Genomic DNA, 6,000 nt, shown 5'->3' with positions numbered 1-6,000 from the left:
TCTTGTGACTCTTGAAATCGACAGTAAAGCATCAGTGAGGTCATCAGTCTCATTCACTATACGGCCCTGTGTACTGGATTTAGACACCAGAACATCACACCATAACTCTGTGTTCTTGCTGAACATTTCATTTAAAATGGGCAATAATGGGGAGTTTATCCAACTTTTGGTTGCACTCATCTCTCCAGGTAATCCACTAAATGTTGGATCATGGCTGCAGGGATTTGCTCTGTTCAAAAAAAGATCAACAGTTTTTATAAGCATGATTTCAATATTGAAAATAGTCTTTTGATAAAGTCAAATTGACTCAATAACAAATGCAAGTATTAAATCATCCAGTCAAATTCCCATTGATGATGCAATGCACTCATCTCTGAAGTTGCATTAAGCAAACCTGCTAATTTCCCATACCAATGAACTTATTTTAGAAACAAATGAGATGCCTCATGCACTGTGACACACTACCAGCTCAGTTTCAGTGTCAGAATGTGGTTTGGTTTATTTAGGTTAGTATATGTATGAACCGTGTGCTAAATCTATGTGGTTTTCTTTTACCTACAGACACAGTAGATGTAGGAGAATGTGACTAATTGGTCATCTGAGGTATGCGTGCAAGTAAATGTGCAGATGAACATATGGTGTATGTGGGTGTTTGGGTGAAGAGCTCACATGAACCCTTCTTACCTCAACACCAGAGTAAACAACTTTACTGGAAACTAAAGTCAGTGTTTACAGACAGGAACCAAATAAGGCTGTTTTAACTCCGCCCACTATTGCTCAGACAGTTTACTGTTAATACAAATAGTTTATTATTTCAATTTACATCTAGTTTTTGGACTTAGTGCGGACAAGATGCTATTTGTTGCTATTTACTCTTGATGCAAACAGTATCTATCACTATTTTCCATTGATGGATAAAGTACACAAATCCTGTACTTTAGTAAAAGTACAGATACTCTGATGAAATGTTATTACAGTAAAAGTTCCCCTTGAAATTTCTACTTGAGGGAAAACTGTCCCCACTGAAGTTTAGATGAGGTTAGTGACTCTTCTTAGTATTGAATTCCCATGAGTGAACTGAGAGTACAAAGAACAAAGTCTTTTTTTATCCCAGGGTTGGCATGCAAAACCAGAATATGTAAAGTCAATGCCATTCTTTGTGCAAAAATATTGGTGTCTTGGAGGCTTTAAGAACGTGAGAAGTTCACAACAAAAATTGTACAATTGGAAACGGCAGTATCACACCAAAGAGAGGCAAGCCCAAATTTCCATACTGTTTGTTCCAAACACATGCTTAATATAAATTCAGGGAAATTGTAGAAGTAAATCATGATTTGAAAGATAAGACAGACCCCAGACAGAATTAGACTCCCAATTTGGAATGTCCAATTCCCACTACTTAGTAGGTCCTCATGGTGGCGCCATTGCTCACTTCAATCCGGGTGATGGAGGACAAGCCTCAGTTGCCGCCTCTTCTGAGACTGTCAATCCGTGCATCTTATCACGTGGCTCGTTGTGCATGACATGGTGGAGACTCCCAGCATGTGGAGGGTCATGCTACGATCCACACACAACTCACCACACGCCCCATTGAGAGCGAGAACCACTAATCACGACCACAAGGAGGTTACCCCTTGTGACTCTACCCTCCCTAGCAACCGGGCCAATTTGGTTGTTTAAGAGACCTGGCTGGAGTCACTCAGCGCTCCCTGGATTCAAACTCCCGACTCCAGGGGTGATTGTCAGCGTCAATACTCGCTGATATACCCAGGCCCCAGAATTAGACTCTTAACATTGGCCTCCACCTAATTAACTAAATATAAACATTAAAACAAAACAAAAAATCATCTGTTGGGTTTTTCCAGACATTTGTAATTACAGTAATTTACAGGTGTTGTTAAATGAACACAGACTAACTTCCTCTCCTGCAACAGATATCCAACCCACAAACAAAAACAAATTTCCTACTTTCCATAAACAAACCGTCTCTTATTGGACAATGGAATTGTGGTTTCATACAGCGGCCGAACATGACTCACAATGAACTGATAATTTCCCTGCTGAAAAGACGAGCATTGTTGCTCACCAGCTAATCTTGTGTTTTAGTTGCTGGTCCTTCAGCAAAGGATGCTGTGACCCTTTGTAGAGGCAAATTAAATAGTTTCCTTTTCTATCAATTGTCTGTATTTTAAAACTAATAATATGAGCATTCGGCATACTCACAACACAATTCTGAATAACTATGATTAGCATCCTTTCTAATGAATATCAAAGCAAACTGACCATCGTTTGTGATCTTGTAATTGTTAGAAATGATCTTTCAATTGACATCAACATGAATTGTTGCACCGATACCTCATATAAAACTTTTAAAATCTGCTAACAGATAGATAGATAGATGGATGGATGGATGGATGTGTATGACTTTACATATTTACATGTAGGCGATGTTAGGCAGGATGTTAACCTCAGTCACAATTCATTTGAACTGCATCTTTTCAATGAATATAAATGTTGGTGGTCATTCTGCCCTTTGTGTTCCACGAAATAAAGTCATAAATGTTTGATACAGCATGAGGGTGAGTAAATGACAGAATTTTAGATTGCACTAACTCTGTCATGACAGGTGTGAGTTATTGTCAGAGGGAGATAAAAACAGGCACAGGTGGTGATTGTTCCTCATTGTTAATGTTCTCACGGCATCTGTTGCTTTCTGATGATGAGACGTTGAAAAAGGAAGTGAAAGTCTGACATTAATCTGCTGTATAAAACAAAATCTGCATCTTATATGATACAGAATGCATTATAAGAATTGTCTTAAGAATGATTTATTTATTTAATGCAGTGGGGCATTGGTGGGTGAGTTGTTGCTTGATATAAATCATCTGTATTAAGACACTCTTTACTGTTTTTATTTATAAAAGTGAGTAGATAGGATATTAAAGATTTGAATGTGCCATTATTTGTTATTTATTTATTAGAATTAGAAGCCCTCGCGTGTGACATCATATCCTGGTCCTTTGCGCTTTCTTAATTTATTTGCATGCTCATAGTCCAGTAACTTTTAATAGTGAATCGATTGTGTTTTATCATTCCTCATTTGTAAGTTGCTTTAGATAAAAGTGTGCTAAATTATTGTATATTTTAATGTAGCTGTGTCAGTGTGTCTTTCTAAGAGTTCATCTTGTGGTCATGTCATGACTTCTCTTTCTCTTTCAGGGGTATTTGACACATAATGTCCATATACATCTTATTCATCTCAGATTACATCTTATCTCATGCGGATGTGGGCACAATATACCAATGATTCATGAAAATATGATGTTAGATTTTAACAGCCGCGACCCGTGCGTTTACAGTCTAGGCCTTCAGTGTGATTCATGATATTAAGAAAACACAGTTTCACAATGAATTATGTGGCAGTCAACTAATAATACCAATTGACATTTTAAAAACACATCCACGCATGAAAGCCAGGAGGTCTAATACCAAGAAAAAGCTCTTGTAGTGTTCTTGTGCAGTGTGTTGAAACTCTGACTAAACACCAAGTTAAACCATAGCCAATGAAGACATAGTCGTAGTAAGTTTGACCATTTACTGTCACACTTCCTCATTAACATGCTGGTGAAACTGTAAATAAAAACAATACAAAATATTCAGTGTTCTTGTTCTTGACTAAACATTACATTGTACATAGCTGTAAATAGGAAATACTAGCACTATAAGCAGAAATTGAGGTACCAAGTACCATGATATCATGGCTACTAGAATTACTGTTAGCTAGTACACAATAGTAAACAAACCGTTCTTTTAATAAATTATCGAACATTATTTTTCCTTAACAAAAACATTATTAGCATATGATCTTCAACACGTCTAATGTCAAATAAATGAACTTACGACATTGCCTCTATGATGCTTCATAGCGAATGCAAATGTAATATTAGAGTGAGCACAACATCAATGTCTCTTCTCTTTTCCACAGAACCAGGAAGCGCCTAACAGGGAATGATGTCATCGCGCAACACAAATAATATACTTTTACAAACAAGTTTCTTAAAACTGTAAAGTAATTATCCTCTTATTTTAAACTAAAAATAAGTACTAGCAAATGTTTAAAGAAGCCATTTAAAAAAGTTAACAAATTCCTTTAGGGCAACACACTCCCCGTCTGACCTATGTGAGGTCACTAAGAACTTGAGGGAGACCAGTACATCAGTCTCTAGGTCAGTCTTTGGGCAGAAGTAGAACAACTTCTACAATAGGCCTCAGAAAGATTTTTACATTACCTTGGTCAGTTGTTGTGACCTCAACCTTTCTTACATGTCCATCCCTTCCAGGGAATATGGCAGTGATCCTAGCCATGGGCCAGCATTTGCGGCCTATCTGCTTGTCCCTGAGCAGAACTAGATCTCCAACTTGTAGGTTCCTGCGAGGTGCTGTCCACTTCTGTCTGTGCTGCAGGGAAGGTAAGTATTCACGGCTCCAGCGCATCCAGAACTGGTTTGCAAGAGCCTGAACTTGTCTCCATTGCTTTGTGTACAGGTCCTTGTCCGAAAAGTTTCCAGGAGGAGGAGGAACTCTGTGTCTTCTGTGTAAGGAGCATCGATGGTGAGAGTATGAAAGGATCTTCCGGGTCTGTAGACAAAGGTAAGAGTGGTCGTGCATTTATGATAGCTGTGACCTCTGCCATCAGTGTACAAAGCACTTTGTGGGTTAAGTGAGCCTTTAGCTGCAGAAACATTGAATCTAGGATTCTTCTGGCAATGCCAATCATGCGCTCCCACGAGGCTCCCATGTGAGAGCCGTGTGGGGGGTTGAATTCCCAGCTGCATCCCTGCTCATTAAGGTACCTCTGCATCATTTTGTCCATCCCAAGCTCCTTGCACGCTCCAATAAAATTGGTACCGCAATCGGATCGGAGCTGTTTCGCAGGGCCTCTGAGTGCGAAGAATCGCCTGAGTGCATTTATGCAGCTAGAGGTGTCCATAGACTCAATGACCTCGATGTGCACAGCCCTCGAACTCATACAACTGAACATGATGGCCCACCGTTTGCTCTCCGCCTGTCCTCCTCTGGTGCGTCTGGTAGTGACAGACCAGGGTCCAAATACATCGAGCCCCACATACGTAAATGGAGGGCAGGTTTTGAGCCGTTCGGGTGGCAGGTCCGCCATGCGTTGTTCTTCTAGCTTCTCACGCAGCTTGCGACAGGTTATGCATTTGTGGAGTACAGAATTGATTAACGTCTTGCCTCCCAAGATCCACAGTCCTGCTGCCCTGATCGCTCCTTCCATCAGGTGACGGCCTTGGTGTTTCACTTGCTCATGATGATGTCGTGTGAGCAATAGAGAAATGTGGCTATCTTTGGGCAGAATTATTGGGTTCCTTTCCGCAGTTGCAAGGTGAGAGTGCTTTAATCGACCTCCAACACAAATGAGATTGCCTTCCATTTTGGGGCTGAGTTTCCTCAAGAGGCTACTTTTGGATATTGCTTGGTCGGCTTGGAGGGCTAACAATTCTTTTGCAAAGGCCTCCCTTTGTATTGCTTTAAGGATACCGTTCCATGCTTGGTCCATTTCATCCGGAGTACAAGGTGAATTACATCTGTGCCAACCTTTGCATTTGCTGTTTTGGTTTGATTGTTTGTAGGATCTTGCCATGTGGACGAGGAATGCTACTCCTCTTACAAGGGAGGTGAAGGTAGAGAAGCGTCGGAAGCAGTAAGAGGTAAGCGCTGGTTCTATCAGGTTAGTAGCACAGGTTTGTACTTGTGGTCGGATTTTCGAGTCCTTTTCAGGTTCAATTAGCTGAAATGTCTCATTCGTTTGTGTTTTCTCTATAGATGGCTGATGCAGGAAGGAGGGACCAGGAAACCAAGAAGTCTGCACTAGGCAGGATACAGGTAAAGATCTCGACACATGGTCTGCAGGGTTTTCTTCTGTACGTACATAGTGCCATTGTTCAGGCCTAGAAGACTGACGGATACGTTGAACTCTAT

At 40.4% G+C, this 6,000-nt stretch overlaps 2 protein-coding genes across 2 annotated transcripts in view; one reads left to right on the top strand and one right to left on the bottom strand.

Moving 5' to 3' along the window:
- The window catches only part of LOC127639485 (uncharacterized), a 124,763-nt gene that overhangs the window by 63,784 nt on the left and 54,979 nt on the right, over positions 1-6,000 (bottom strand). The window lies entirely within an intron of this gene.
- The window catches only part of LOC127639585 (uncharacterized), a 57,670-nt gene that overhangs the window by 26,250 nt on the left and 25,420 nt on the right, over positions 1-6,000 (top strand). The gene's annotated exons all lie outside the window — the stretch shown is intronic.

Source organism: Xyrauchen texanus, chromosome 48, assembly GCF_025860055.1.
Source record: "Xyrauchen texanus isolate HMW12.3.18 chromosome 48, RBS_HiC_50CHRs, whole genome shotgun sequence".
Taxonomy (NCBI): Eukaryota; Metazoa; Chordata; class Actinopteri; order Cypriniformes; family Catostomidae; genus Xyrauchen; species Xyrauchen texanus.
Note: the sequence above shows the minus strand (reverse complement) of the source record. Positions and strands in the feature narration are given on the sequence as shown.